Raw genomic sequence first — 16,517 nt, forward strand, 5'->3', positions numbered from 1 at the left:
TGGCATTGAAGTCTCCAAGTCTCCAAGTTACTAATTCATAATGTATATAAGGATAGAGCATGCCTTTCCTAAGTATTTCCTAGGAACTGGTGGTGAGATAATGGGAATTCAGGATTTCAGGTTCCCGCACAGTCAGCTGTGTGGACCTCACAACTGGCACCAATGTTAAAGACCTATTGGTTATTACACATGAAAGCACTTAATGTTCAAATTTATAAAAGCAACAAGGAATGTGCTAGCAGTTATATGGGAATGTATGTTTGGTCTTAGAACTGAGTATTTCCTTCTATCCTCTAACATTTGCCCTTTCTATGACAAAGCTTGTCATGGCCAACACCCAAATGCATGGCCCAAGATGAAACAAGAAATAGCATTCTTTGGTTGGAAAGAACTTGGAAAAAATGTTCTTGATATAGAGAGACTAGGTCTCAGGATTCACATGTTAACTGCAGCCAGAAAAAAAATTATACAATATTATTTTTGGTTTACTTATTCGTTCTCCTTTGATAATTTCCAGATGCATTTTGACCTGATATATCAGAAAGTTCTCTTCCTTTTTGTGTCAGCTCCACTCACTCCATGAACCCTTAGTTACAAAATTTTGTGCTGCATGTGGAATTGTAGGACTCAACCTGTATTGCAGCACATTTTTTTTTATCAGCTTTAGTTTTCCCAGTGCTAATGGCTATATTACAGGTAAAAATAAAATTGAAGGCTTTTCATCTTGACCTTCAGAATTCCAACAATATGACCCAGCCTACAGTTTAGCTTCATCTCCTTCCCACTATTTTCTTTCCCTTTATATCTCAACACCGAGAGAATTTCACCCAGATATTCTCTACTTGCTTGAATTTATACTGTTTCTTTGCAGATGCTTTTAAGTCCCATTATAAACATTATCCTTCCTAAAACCATCCTCAATTCTCCTAAACCCATTAGTCTCTCCCTTCTCTGAACTTGATCTCTGTGTTAAGATCCTTCTCCTTAACCTTCCTTGTAGAAGAATCACTTGAGATCCTGTCTTGGGCCTCCTATGATCCACAGGTGGAGAACTGTGTGTCTTATCCATTTCTGTACTCCCTGTAGTGCTTAGCCAAATATCTTTCCATTTATTTATTTTTGTATGTATGTACGTATTTAGAGAAGGAGAGAGAGACAGAGACAGAGAGAAGTAGGTAGGCAGACAGCTCCCATCTACTGGTTCACTCCCCACATGCCCACCATGGCCAAAGCTGGGCCAGAACCAGATCCAAGAGCCAGGAAAATAATCAAAGTCTTTCATGTGGGTGGCAGAACCCAATTTCTTGAGCCATCACCACTTCTCCCAGGATCAGGAACTGGAGTTGGAACTCAAGCACTCCAACATGGACCTAGATATCCTAGCTGGAAGCTTTATCACTAGGACAAATGCCTATCCGCCAACCTAGGATTATTAACTCCTAGTTTAGCAATTTTTACACAGCACCATATGAGCCTAAAGCAGAAAGAACCGATATGTATCCTCTCAGAATGTGCAGGCATTGGGGTTTCAGTATCTTGCCCCTGTAAATGTCCCCACTATTCCTCGACTCAGGGACCTATCTCCTTTCCCAACTGAACTTGTACTTTTTGGACTCACTAAACTTGCTTCTTCAAATGTGTTATGCCCCACAAGCAAAAAGACTTCTTGGCTTTCCCACAGTTTCTCATTCTTTTGAGTCAGTCCTTCAATTTGGACTTATTAAAGAAAGATCCTTTCATTGGGTGTGATAAGAGAATACAAAAGAAACAAATTCAATCCTTGCCTTGCTGAAGAACCCATTTGAGCAGACAAAGCAAACACTGAGTTTATTTGAAAAAGAACTCATAATTACTTGCTAATGCTCAAGGTAAATAAATAAATGAATAAATGGGCTTGTAATAATTAGAAAAGGGTTCTTCCAATTTTTGACTTCAGATTTAGAAAGAGCTGATAATAACAGCATCAGCGAACAGCATCAGCTAACCACACTTTCAGGTCCTTGGAGAGCATCCATCTCTTTGGATCTGAATTATGACATTTTTAGTTTCTTCATTTTATACATGAATGAACAGTGAAACAACAGAGAGACCAAATTATGTGGCTGGACAGCCTGGAAGGGGTCCAAGACTTCTCTCCACAGGACCTGTGCTCTATCTACTATGCCGTAGTGATTTAGTTTGGCAGAAAAGTAGGGATGGGGAAGGGGTTCAGGTGGAATCAGTAGAGTACAGTGCCACAAGTCTGACATCTGTTCAGAGGCCTTAGAATCAAGTGGAAGACTATAATTTTGAGGTCAGACCAGTTTGACTGCCTTGCTGCTTACAAATAGTGATCTTGGCAGGTTATCCTCCAAACCTCCATTTTTGCAACTGCAAACAAGAGTTAGTAATATCTTCTCTTTAGGGTTGTCTAACATATAGCCAATGACAAAGTGGATTTTTTTTTCTTACATGTATCATTGATTAAGTTGGTTGAAATGAAACGAATGTGTAACAAATGACATTGATAACAAAAAGGATAAGTCCTAGAAAAGGCACCAGGATTGCTCCTCAGACTTCTCCTTTCACTGCCATAGTAGGAAGGATTTTGCAGGTGTAAGCAAGCACTTCCAGAGAAAAGAGCGGAGAGATGCAATCCTACTAGGCACAGCAAGTGAAATCGGCATATATACCAAATGCACTGCCGATAGTTTAGGCAACCTCTGTCCTCGGTGGTGAAAGAGCAAACCCGACTTTGCCTCTCCCACTTCCCATATTCTTAAATGAATTAGTGAACTTCCTAGCTCCTGAGACACTTGTAAAGTGTGGCTAGTATCCCTAGCTCATAGGATTTCCGAAGGTCAGATCAAACAATTCAATCAGTAAACATTTTACAGAACACCTACCACAATGGTTAATTTTACTTATATGTGTCAACTGGGAGAGTGTTTTCAGAAGAGATTAATATTTAAATATTTAAATCTGGGGCCTGTGCTGTGGCCTAGTGGGAAAGCCACTGCCTGCATCCCATCATCCCATATGGGTGTTGGTTCAAGACCTGGCTGCTCTACTTCCAATCCAGCTCTCTGCTGTGGCCTAGGAAAGCAGTGGAAGATGGCCCAAGTCCTTGAGTCCCTGCACCCATGTGGGAAACCCAGAGGAAACTCCTGGCTCTTGGCTTCAGATAGGTGCAGCTCTGGCCATTGCGGCCAATTGGGAAGTGAACTAGCGATGGAAGACCTCTCTCTCTCTCTGCCTCTCCTTCTCTCTCTGTGTAACTCTGACGTTCAAATAAATAAACAAATCTTTAAAAAAAATTTTTAAATCAGATTGCTCTCCCTAATGTAGGTGACTCTCATCCAATCAATTTAAGGCCTGGAATTAAGAGAAGGCCTCTCAAGCAAGAGAGAATTGTCCGTTAGGGCTCTCCTGTACCACCCACTCCACTGGGTCTCCAGCCTGCTGGTTCGCACTACAAACTTTCAACTTTCTAACCCCCGTAACCATGTGGGCCCACTCCATAAACATTTTCCTGTATATCTCATATCTCATTGGCTCTGTTTCTCTGGAAAACCCAGAATTATAAATCCACAGTGAGACAGGCACTCTTCTGGGACCTGGAGAGAAAGCATTGAGAGAGACATACAAGGTCTCTTGGAACAAATATTCTTGCAGGGCGGGAGTCAGACAATGAGTAGGTAAATGAGGCAATATCAAGTTGTAATACAATTAAAACACAATGGGGTGCTATGGTGACTGAGTAGGAGTTTCTTTAGACTCAGTGGATCTGGAAGAAGCCTATTACAGACAGGGGAATGCAAAGATTCTTAGGGAGGGGCTCAGTGTTTTTGAACAGAGAAGAAGTGAGAGTGCCTGGGGACAGAGTGGGTGAGGAAAAGGGTGGTGGGAGGTGAGATAGGTGATATCGCGTGAGATCCATCGGGTAGGCCTAGTATTCTCATGGAAGGAATTTAGATTTTATTCTAACTACAGCGGGAAATCATTGTGTCACAACATGCCCTGATGTCTCTTCAGCCTAGATCGTTAGCTATATATAGGTATTTTGAACTGAAGTAAAATTCACATAATATAAAATTAGCACAAAATCATCATTTAAAAATGTTGTGTAATTTTTATAAATTGGATAATATTGTAAAATACAAATGATCTTTTAATATATATAAATTATAAATTGTACAATTCTGTATATAAAATACATACATTTTTAAAGTTATTCTGATTGCCATGTGAAATGGATGGTCGGTGCTATGATCTGAATGCCCTAAAACCTATGCTGAAATCCTAACCCCTACTGTGATAGGATTAGGATCACACTGGGGATATGATTGGATCAAGAGCCCTAGTGAATGGGACTCTCGCCCTTATCAGAGAGACCCTCGAGAATGGCTCTGCTCGTCCACCATGTGAGGACACAGAAGGACATCCCTGTCCATGAACCAGGACACGGGACACTGTTTCGCCAGCATCTTGATCTTACACTTCCACCCTCCAGAACTATGAGAAACAAATTTCTATTCTTATCGGTTACTCAGTTCATGGCATTTGTTACAGTAGCCCAAAGGGACTAAGATGGTGGAAGAGAAAAAGTACAAAAGAAGAAACCTGGTTGTAGACTTGCTGTGCCAAGGTAAGATATGGTAGCAGCTGCAGCCGGAGCAGAAAAGATGGGAAGTGGGCAGATGTACAGGGCAGATTTTCTGAGAAGCTCACCATAGGCCTAAGGTGACAGAGGAAAAAATGTAATTGACATAAAGCACTTTGCAAACTTCATGAGCTGTAAGATGTTGGCATCATTACTATGAACAGGATTCTGATCCATAAAGAGAAAGAAAAGGACTGGATGGTCTCCCGAGGTTCCTCCGAGTCCTGAGGTCCACTGATGCTTTAAAGATGGGTGAACTGTCTTTAGGACAAGAGAGAAGATTGAGTTGAATATTTTCTTGATCACTTGCAGTGCCCAAGTGCTTCCAGAGGACAGTCTCGGGCATTATTCAACCAAGCACTTGGTGAAAAGAGGCAAGGCCTGCCTTCCTCCTGCCAGCAAGGCTACGTCACAGCCTGGAGGCGAGCATGGGAACTGGCAGGCCTGGGTTCAGCATCCCAGACACTGTGCTCTTTAGAAGGAAGTGCCCTGACGCCGGGGCTCTCAGACCACAGGGATGTCCAGTAAAAACACACTGGGTGGCGAGGCCCAGGGCCAGGGAAGGGAGTGTGCTTCCAGCAGTGCAGTCCTACACGGATGACGAATGCCTCAGGGGCTGTAACACTTCCCCCATAGCCCAGGGGGGCTGGGCTCTGCAATCTTGCCTCAGACCACTCTTGCATCCGGCTCACGTCCAGGTTGCAATGATCTTCAACAAAGACCCTCTCCAGAAGATCCTTTCTTCCTTCCCTCCCTTCTGCTTTTCAGGAGCTTGCCACGGATCAAAATCTATTTGGTTGATAACCTTTGCAGCTTCCCACGGAAACAATGATATTTTTTTTTCCACATACAATTTAGTTGTAGTTAGGTCTTAACTAGGCTGGGAATGCTCTTTCTTAACAGAGTATCTTGCATAGCAAATAAAGAATTAACTCTTTTAAGTCACCCGAGTGATAACAGCACACTGTCAGAATCTGTGAAATGGCTCTGCTTCCATAAGAGAGAGCAGCAGCTCTGGCATCCTGTTGACCAGCGGTTCTGATGGTGTGCACTGCAGACTGACAGCCTCACCACCTGCATCACCTGTTACTCTGGGGACATGCAGAATCCAGGGCCTCACCCACTGAATACCTCGCTCTTGCGGTGGGGTATGGAAATCTGTAAATTTTTTTTAAGATTTATTTATTTACTTGAAAGAGTTACATAGAGAGAGGAGAGGCAGAGAGAGAGAGAGAGAGGAGAGAGAGGTCTTCCAACCACTGCTTCACTCCCCAGGTGGCCTCAACGGCTGGAGCCACACCGATCCAAAGCCAGGAGCCAGGAACTTCCTCTGGGTCTCCCACACAGGTGCAGGGGCCCAAGCACTTGGGCCATCTTCCACTGCTTTCCCAGGCCACAGCAGAGAGCTGGATCGGAAGTGGAGCAGCCGGGATTCAAACCCGCTACACCACAGTGCTGGCCCTGAAAATCTGTATTTTAAAATGCCTTTAAAGAGGTTTTAATGCGCATGCGTGTTTGAGGACCACTGCCTTAGGGAAACAGATAAATGTAGAGCCATAGAAAGTCTCAATAGAAAACCTAGGTGAGATCATCGAACGGATGAAGAAAGTAAGGACCAGAGAGAGGTGATGTGTCCTAGAGGACACAGATGACAAAAACCTTTGGGTCTCCCTGGGTGCTCCCCCCCCACCTTGGGAGAAACTCAGATTTCTTTTTTTTTTTTTTTTAATTATTGTCTTTCTAGAAGTTCCAGCTGCTCACAGGCCTGTTAACTTTTTTTTTTTATTTTATTTTACTTTATTTATTTATTTATTTATTTTTGACAGGCAGAGTGGACAGTGAGAGAGAGAGACAGAGAGAAAGGTCTTCCTTTTTCCGTTGGTTCACCCTCCAATGGCCGCCGCGGCTGGCGCACCGCGCTGATCCTATAGCAGGAGCCAGGTACTTATCCTGGTCTCCCAAGGGGTGCAGGGCCCAAGCACTTGGGCCATCCTCTACTGCACTCCCTGGCCTGTTAACTTTTAATAATTTCCCCTATATGTTTATATGAATTTGGTCATTTTGTGCAATACTGTCGCTCCCCGTCTTCGTGGAGGAACGACACAGGACCCTGCGCTGTTCTTTCGTCTGCTCGGCCCTCCCCGGGTTTGCTGCTGGTTCTTCCCGGGTTGGCTACTATCCCTTCCACCTCCGTGGAAGGGCAGTTCCCCCTGGCCACATTCCCCACTTCCGCAGGGGAGCGGCACACCGCCGGCCGGTTCTCTCAGGGGCTGCACAGGTGTTCCCCTTAGATGTTCCCCTTAGATGTTCCTCGTGCATGCCGTCTCTCTCCTCCTTTATAGTCTTCCTCTGCCAATCCCAGCTCTGCTACCCACACGCCGAGTACGCTGCTCTCCAATCAGGAGCAAGTCCTACAGTTTATTGGTTGAACTGGAGGCAGCTGTGTAAAAGCTGTTTTCTTCTCTCCCAGCGCCATATTGTGGGAGAGCAGATGCATAGAATAAGTCTTAATTCCAGTAACTTAGTCTAGTCCGAATTGCTCCCCACACAATACAAAGTACATGAGACTAAGTGCATGAAATGCTAAGGAGATGTCCACGAGGGTGTGTCTTAGATTGAGTTCCTTTGAAGCAGACTTGCTGACAGAGAATTGCATGCAGAAGATTGATTGGGTTTGCTTCCAGAGATATACCCACAAGCACTGGTGACATGGAGAAATTCACCCTTGATATGTTTGTAACTAAGGCCTTGACCAGTCAGTCCTACAGGGAGCTCTGGAGCCAGGATGAGCTTTCTGAATTATCCCTAACTAAAGCACAGGAGCCTGACCTTTGTAAACCTGCATTAGCCAATCACTGCCTATGAGCTAATGTCCCAGAGAACCCTTCATCTGGGCCCAGGCAGTTCTGTGCCAAGGGCACTGCCTAGGAAGAGAAACAGCTGTTGAGCCATCAGCAGCCATGATGTGGGAATCTGGACAAAATACGAAAACATACTCAACAGAAGGCATTCCAGATTTGGGGGAGGGGATAGCAGGTCCAAAAAATTTACCTGCTGAGAATGAAGCCAAAAAAAAAGAAATCACCCAAGACTGAGCATCAAAACCATCAGATCGTAAAGGCAGGTGTGTTGGCTGATGAAATTAGGAACCTACCATCTTTACTAAGCACTCCGAAATCTATTGAAGATGACAGTATATACCAGAGCTTTCAACAGACCTAGTGATGAACAACAATGAGTCACAGATGTGTGGAGAATTTTACTTCCTTTGGCCCTTGGGGTGACAGAAGACCCAGGATGGCTGGAGTCCCTTAGCTCACAGAAATATCATTGAGGACTGCTTGATGTGCAAACAGTTGGAAACACTTGACAACAGCTGCTGTCATCCTCTCAGTTATATCCTCAGATGTGTGCAGCAGGCTGGCATCACAGACGGGTGTGTCACGCACGGTAGGCGTGAGTTTGCACAACACTGGTTGGTGTCTGTCAAGCCCTTGTCTGGGTGGGAGCCCTCTAATTCCAAGAACTGTTACTTTTCATCCAGAAATGTCTCCGGAGGGCAGAAGGGCAGTTCAGCCTCCCTCTCCAGGTGGATGAAATAGCCTGAAGAATAAGAACACTCCTGACTCTTTGCCCCATTTTCCTCCACATCGAGAACATCTCCTTTGCATTTCAGCATCGTAAGTGGGACTGTCCTCAGAAGCACTCTCAGAAAAGGCTGGGCACCAATGATCCTGCCTGATCCCCCCATTGGTAAGTCTGTATCTCATTTGTCAATTAGATTCTGATTGAGAGAATCAACTCCATACAGCCTGCTTATCTCTAAGGATTCCCAGCCTTGCAAAATCAAAGATCAACCTCTAGATTACAGAGACATGGTATGAAGGACCTGGGCAAGTCTGTCTCCTGGTATGAAGAACCCGTCTCACACAGCAGGGACTAGCCACTGGGGAAGCTCTGTTTCATCACAAATCACGTATCAGCTCTGTGTCTCTGGACCTGGGCAGTTGGCGAGAAGTTCGATGACAGACATCTGTCAGTGAGCCCTAGATGGCTTCCTGTGGGAATATCTGAGGCCTTGGGACAATCATTTAGGTGATATGCTGTGTCCTCTCTGATTTTGGGGGAATACTTGTGCTCAAAGGGTCAGCTGAGATGGCAAGAAAATATCTGTCCTCATCTCAGACAGAGAGGATCAAAGACTGCTCCCCACAGAGCTTGTTGCAGAGTTGGGAACCTGCTAGAGCAACCGGCTGTGGTCCTTGAAGCTTGCTTGCAAGAACACCTGGGGGGACTGGGCTGGAAGCTGTTGAGACTTTGCTCCTCTAACCCATGTTTTAATTCTCTCAACATTTTGTAGTGAAGGAACACGAGATGTTTCCCTCTGTGGTTGTAGGCTTTGATCCAAACCCTTGGACTACCTGGACCCTAAGCTCCCCAGTATTGGCTTTCAGGTGGTTTCAAACTGATCTTTCCTTCTCCTTGGGCTATGGGAAATATGGTCCCCTTGTCTTGCTTTCTGAGGAGAAAGGGAAGAGGTGGTAGGGGCCTGAGAATCCAGCACCTCTGCTAGAGGATTTCTACTCATTGGCAGGGGGATGCCCTATTGTACCCAGCACACACACATCAGGCTCATTCTCTAGTACTGGAGAAAGGGGCACCAGCTCTGGCTCAGGTAATGCCACACAGGTTTCTCTACAGAGCATCTGACCCAAATTTCACCTGCACTGCTGGGCCAAGGTCACTAAGCTGAGGCAAGAAAAGCAGAAACAGGAGAGAGCCAGACCTGACCACTGAAATTCAGCCTGTCTGTCTCCAAGGAAGGTTTTCTGCACTTCTCTGGTCTGCTCTGGCCAACTTCAGGGAAAGAGGTGTTGTCTTTGTTTCAAGTCAGCCAGAACCTGGTCCCTAGTGCTTTGGAGCAGCCAGCTGAACTCTGGCATCTCTTTCTCTTCTGCTTTAACTCTCTGCCAATCAGTTCCACCCTAACCCTTGGAGACACAGCAAGTACTGCCAAAGGCTTCATCTCTCTTAACCACAGCCCTCATAGCATCTAAGGGCCTCCGTTCTTAGGTCTTACCAAACCTCCAAGTCTCTCTGGCACATTGGCAGAGGAGTTCCACCACTGACTTTGACACTGACTTCATCCCGAGCTGCTGTTCTCATCTCTGTATTCCTGTTCTCCTGCTTTAGGACAGGAATCACGACCTCTTCATTTCTCCATTCCACACGGCACCTAGCACAGGGCAGATTACAAAGTACAGTCTCAGGAAATGTCTGCTGAAAAGCTAGCACAAACATGAATATATACATGCATTTATGAATACTCATGGAAGCCCTGTTATCACTGGCCAGTTGAATCCAAGTGCTGAGCTAGAGCATCTCTAGGTAGGAAATAGGCTACCCACATCCTCAACTTGGCAAATTCCTCTGCCTGCCCACATCCCACAGCCCTTTCCCTTGACAAGCATTACTACAAAATAAAGACACTCAAGGCATGAAGGGCATCCTTATGAGATAAGAAGATGTCATAAAAGGGACCCTCTCAGGAACAGGCTCTATCCATCTATGTCCATTGGGAATATAGACTTGACCTTCGAGGTTCTTGAATCAGCACAAAGACGTCTGTACCTGGAGGCAGCTCTCTTCTCCGGTCATTCTCTCTGCATGGGGTCCTAGATCTTTTCCTCGTAAGGGATCTACCAGCCACTGCTTTGGACTCTCAGAGTTGTGATCCCAGCTGGCAGGGGACTCTCATCAGTGGCCCCCAGAGCACAGCCCCAGCTTGAGGAAGCACCTCAGTATCTCTTTGTCAATGAAGACATCTTAATATTACCCCAGCGAGTTCAAGGCTTTTTTTTTAAAATATTTACTTATTTAGTTGAAAGGCCTAGTTAGAGGCAGAGGCAGAGAGAAAGAGAGAGAAGTCTTTCATCTACTGGTTCACTCCCCAAATGGCTGCCATGGCCAGAGCTGGGCTGATCAGAAGCCAGGAGCCAGGAGCTTCTTCCGGGTCTCCCACGTGAGTTCAGGGGCCCAAGCACTTGGGCCATCTTCTTCTGCTTTCCCAGGCCATAGCAGAGAGCTGGATCAGAAGTGGACAACTGGTACTTGAACCGCGCCCATATGGGATGCCAGGACTGCAGGCAGTGGCTTAACCCACTATGCCACAGCACCGGCCGAGTTCTAGTCTTAAATGAAATAGGGTATATATTAAAAGTAATAAAAACATAATGGGAAAATCTATGCAAAAGATAACTATTTACAATTCTCCCCCTTGTGGACTTCTGAGAACAGAAGGGCCTTTGATTTCTCTGGGCTGATGAGGTATAGTAGTTGAGGCAAAATTAGCTTATATAACCAACAAGTCCTCCAACTCTCAGCAGCATGCACAGAATAGTTTAGTTTCTTGTTCAAGTCAACCCCAATCCCCTGTGATAGCTCATGGACCATAGGTCCCAGCTGGGAGGCTTTGCTACTGTTTGCTGCCAGACAAGAATGGAGGAGAAATACCCATTTAATCAGTTTGGCCTGGAAGTGACACCCGTCGCTCCTGCTTACCTCCCAGTGATGAGGGCTAGCCAGCTCACTCATATGACTTCCCAGAGGCAAGGGGGGTTGAGAGAAGTACCTCCCAGCTGGAAAGCCCTATGCAGAACCTTCTCATTAGGGGAGCAGAGCACCGATCTCAGAAAGACAGCTTGCTGTCTCCAACACGGTCAAGTGATGACTGATGGAGTACTGATTGACTGAAGAAGCTGAGGAAAGGGGGTACATTACTTAGCCTGACAAAGGACATGGCCCGACAGAGAAGTGGGAGCTTGTACCTCTCTGAGGGAAGGGAGGGGCAAGGAGACTGCCACCGGGACTGGAGTTCTGGAGGAGGAAAAATGGATCGGAGCAGCCTAGGTAAGTAAGGGGTGTGACTTTGAAAAGTAACGACTAGGAAAAGTTGCTGAGTGTTGTGTGGTATGATTTTCCCTTCAAGTGTTAGTGAAGGATTTGCAGCCTTAGTGAGTTTAGTGGGCTGAGGAAGAGTTTGGAGTGCTGGCACTGTGGCACAGAGGGCTAAGTGGCCACCTGCAATGCTGGCATCCCATATGAGCACAGGTTCCAGTCCCGGCTGCTCCACTTCTGATCCAGCTCCTTGCGAATGCACCTGGGAAAGCAGTGGGAGATGGCCCAAGTGCTTGGGACCCTGCACCTATGTGGGAGACCTGGATGGAGTTCCAGGCTCCTGGCTTTGGCTTCGCACAGCCCTGGCCATTGACACAATCTGGGGAATGAACCAGCAGATGGAAGATTGATCTCTCTCTCTGTATCTCTCCTCTCTCTAACACTCTGCCTTTCAAATAAATAAATAAATTTTTAAAAAGCTAATTCAAAGTTTTGAAATTAGATAGTAATAATGGTTGCACAACCTTGTGAACATACTAAAAATTGATGAATGTACATTGTAAAAGGATAAATTTTATGATATATTAATTAAATTATATATAAATTAAAAATTTACACACACACACACACACACACAAACCAGCTACCACTTCTTGACCATTTCTTTTGAGGCAAACACATGATGTATTTTGATAATTTCTAATGCTAACCTTAACTTGAAAGGTAGGTATTCATGTCTCTGTTTTATAGTTGAAAAAACAAGGTTAAACGGCCCCATGTCACACAAGTGGTGGAACCACAATGTGCACCTCATCTGCCTGTTATGAAACTGGCTGGCATTCTTTCCAATGTCCTTTGCTGCTGTCTAATAACAATGATTGTCATTGTGACTCCCAGGCATTGAGCTTGGAGCTTTGCGTATACTTGTATGACTCACATTTCCTGGAAAGTTGGCCATAACCTTGACTTTATACATGAGGTAACTAAGACTCAGAAATAGTCAATAATCATCCCAACTCAGTCACTAACTGACAATGCCAGGCTTTAAATCTTTGCTGATTTCAAAGCAGCGCGGTATGCTTACACTTGGGAATCTATCAGCCACTGCTCTGTTTCTAGGAGTGGACACACTTCTTCTGTCTTAACAAATGCAGCTTGTTTTCCCTACCTGAGTCAAAGTCAGCTAACTTGACTGCAGTTCTTAAGTCACAACAATTACGCTACGATGACTTGTCATTTCTTCTAGAAGCCTATGACCTCTTTCAAAATTCAATTCGAAAGTTCTTTCTCCATGAAGTGTGTACTAATTCTACTCAGCTGGGTTCACCTTTATCCCTTAAATAGGAAGATGATTGGTTTAATGGTACGGTAGCCCTGCTGCTCAGAGTGTAGTCCTTGGATGTAGTCCTTGGATGGGTCTAGTCTGAGATTTTTGTTATCAGTTCATGTAGTGTAAGTAAATAAACTGAATTTAAGTATTCAGAAATTTAGAGCAATTGGACTTTGCTGTGACATCCAGTTGCATAATCAGTGGGCTCGTATTTTTGTCTTTTTTAGTTCACTTTTCTAGTAACTCATTTTTATTATACAAAGCAACCAGTCTACCCCAGATTGGAAACTTTTAAAGATGATCCTGTTCCACAGATAGTTTGAGAAGCACTGATGTTGACCAGAAGTCAGTACGCATGGCCGAGCGGCCAAGTCCTACCCACCATGTGATTTTTATAGATAAAATGTAACTGAAGCACAGCCACACCCACTAATTTACATATTGTCTATAGCTGACTTAAACTTAGGATGCCAGCACTGAGTGGTTGTGACAGATACCACGTGGCCCACAAAGAATAAAACAATAGTTTTCTGACCTTTCAGGAAAAGTTTGCTGACCTCTGACGTGGAGACCACTGGTTCTCAACCACAAGTATACATTAGGCAGCCCTGGGAAAGAATTTGAAAATGCTGATGGCTGGGTTCTAGCCTTGAGATTCTGATTTCACTGGCTGGAGTGCAGCCTGTACTGGCAATTTTCATGTGCAGCAACATTTTGCACCACTTATCTAGGTCAGTGGCTCTCAATGCTGGCTGATAATCAGGACCAGAGAGCCTATCAAATCAGAATTCTGGGGAATGGGGTTCAGGCATGCTTGCGTGTTACATTTAAGTAAATCCTCCACAGGTAGTTGAGATGTTTAGCCCAGGTTGGGGGCCACTGGTGTAGACTCAAGAGCAGTGATTTTCAAAATTGTTTATGGGGCTGGCGCCATGGCTCACTTGGTTAATCCTCCACCTGCGGCACCGGCATCCCATATGTTGTGCTGGTTCTAGTCCCAGCTGCTCCTCTTTCAGTCCAGCTCTCTGCTGTGGCCGGAAAGGGCAGTGGAGGATGGCCCAAGTGCTTGGGCCCCTGCACCCACATGGGAGACCAGGAGGAAGCACCTGGCTCCTGGCTTCGGATTGGTGCAGCACTGGCCGTAGCTGCCATTTGGGGAGTGAACCGACGGAAGGAAGACCTGTCTCTCTGTTTCTCTCTCTCTCACTGTCTAACTCTATTTTTTAAAAAAAAGAAAAAAATTTGTTTATATATCAGAGTTAACATGAAGAAGGTGCTAAGAATACAAGTTCTCAGGCCCCAGCTGAGTAGGCCTAATTCAGTAAGTATCAGGAGTGACCTGAGAACGTGTATTTTCAACAAACCCCTCCAACACTTCCGGAGCAGGGGCATCCTTGGCCATACTCTGAAAAATATTGCATGGATGCAACAAGCACTTGGTTTGTGCCCAGGCTCCCACAGAAGACTTCGATTCTGTGACTCACTTTTTCCCTCGGCAAAATTGCAGGAACAATCCATCTGTAGCCTCACTTTTCTGAGGCTGTCTTAGTTCTGGGTATATTAATGTAGTGAAAATGCTTTGTTAAAAGGCAAAAGATTTATACGATCTGAAGAGAAACCAGAGAATGGGATCATGCTTTGTTAAAGTGAAGAAAAATGCCTAGGGAGAAGCAGATTTTCTTGCCTCAGAATATAAATGCATAATAATAATGGCTCTTGTTCTGTTTCCAGGCAGATTTCCATCTATTCCAAAGGATCTCCAGTGATAGAATTCATGCAGCTGGAATAGGCTCAGAGAAGAGGCTCTGGGATTTTAATGAATGGGACTTTCATTAATGTCCATGTAATAATAATAAGAAGGAGAAGAAGAAAAAGAAACACTATGCTAAGGAATGCACATGTTATTTCAAGCAAACAGTCCCTTAAGTTAGCTATTATTGGTGAGCTTTTTTTTTTTTAAAGATTATTTACTTGAAAAACTTACAGAGAAGGAGAGGCAAACAGAGAAAGAGAGAGAGAAGGTGAGAGAGAGAGAAAAAGAAAGAGAAAGAGAGAGAGAGAGAGAATGAGCTTCCACCTTCTGGCTCACTCTCCAATGGCCGCAACAGTCAGAGTTGAGCCAAGCTGAAGCCAGGAGCTAGGAGCTTCTTCCAGGTCTCCCACGTGGGTGCAAGGGCCCAAGTATTTGAGCCATCTTCCACTGCTTTCCCAGGCCATAGGCAGAGAGCTGGATCAGAAGATGAGCAGCTGGGACACAAATCAGTCCCCATATGGGATACTGGTATTGCAAGCAGTAGTTTTACTCACTACCCACAATGGTGGTCCCAGTAAGTTCATTTTAAAGGTGAGGGAGATTCAGCTCAGAGATTCAGGGATTCAGGGCCAGTGTCATCAGACTCAAGAACCTACCTTTTAAGGACTCTCTCATTCTCCTCCATGTCTCTGTGTCTTAGTCCATTTAGGCTACTGTGACTTATAAACAATAGAAATTTATTTTTCAGAGTTCTGGAGGCTGAGAAGTCCAAGTTCAAGGTGATGGCAGGTTTCAGCATCTGGGTGAGGGCCCACTGACTGGTTCCTGGAGTGCACCTTCTTGCTGTGTCTTCACATTGTGAAAGAGGCAAGACAGGGGCCTGTGCCTGAAGTCCAGTATTCCGTATGGGTACTAGTTCTAGTCCCGGCTGCTACTCTTCTGATCCAGCTCTCTACTATGGCCTGGGAAAGCAGTACAAGATGGCCCAAGTCCTTGGACCCCTGCACCCATGTGGGAGACCTGAAAGAAGCACCTGGCTCCTAGCTTCAGATCGGCATGGCTCTGGCCATTGCGGCCATTTGGGGAGTGAACCAACAGAAGGAAGACCTTTCTCTCTGTCTCTCCCTCTCACTGTCTGTAACTCCACCTCTCAAATAAATAAATAAAATCTAAAAAGGAAGAAAGGAGGAAGAAGGAAGAAAGGAAGAAAGGAAGAAAGGAAGAAAGGAAGAAAGGAAGAAAGGAAGGAAGGAAGGAAGGAAGGAAGGAAGGAAGGAAGAAAGAAAGAAAGAAAGAAAGAAAGAAAGAAAGAAAGAAAGAAAGAAAGAAAGAAAGGAAGGAAGGAAGGGTCGGGCAAGACAGAGCTTTCTGATGAGAGCGGCACTAGCCCCACTCATGAGGGCGTTTCCCTCATGATGTGATCACCCCCAATACCGGCACTCTGGTGACTAGGTTTCCAGCATATAGAGTTGGGGAGACCACAAATGTTTAACAACCAGGATGTGGAGAGAAGGCTCCTAATGGCCACTCGGCTACCTACGTGCCTCCTTTGCTCAGAATGCCTAACTGTGGGGCCACACATCATGCATCCCTCCACTGAAATCTTCATACAGACATGATGCGTGCTATGCATGACACAGACATCCTTAAGAAGACCTTGTTTTTCAGTGGACTGATTGCCATTGCTGAAGACACCCCATGCTCTAACCATATTTATTTGGGAGCTGCCAGCAGCAGACAGAGCAGAATCCTCAGTACAGGGAGAGGAGCAGAAGCATGAGAGAGGGCAAAAGGCACTGAATATTCTACAGTGACAACATGAGAAGGCTTGGAACTCAATTTTCTAAAGAAGCACTCTACAAAAATGTAGGGCAAGGGTAGTCCTGGCAGAGGGA

The sequence above is a fragment of the Oryctolagus cuniculus genome, chromosome 7 (genome assembly GCF_051225735.1).
Source record: "Oryctolagus cuniculus isolate XC-2025 breed Fujian yellow rabbit chromosome 7, ASM5122573v1, whole genome shotgun sequence".
Classification (NCBI taxonomy): Eukaryota; Metazoa; Chordata; class Mammalia; order Lagomorpha; family Leporidae; genus Oryctolagus; species Oryctolagus cuniculus.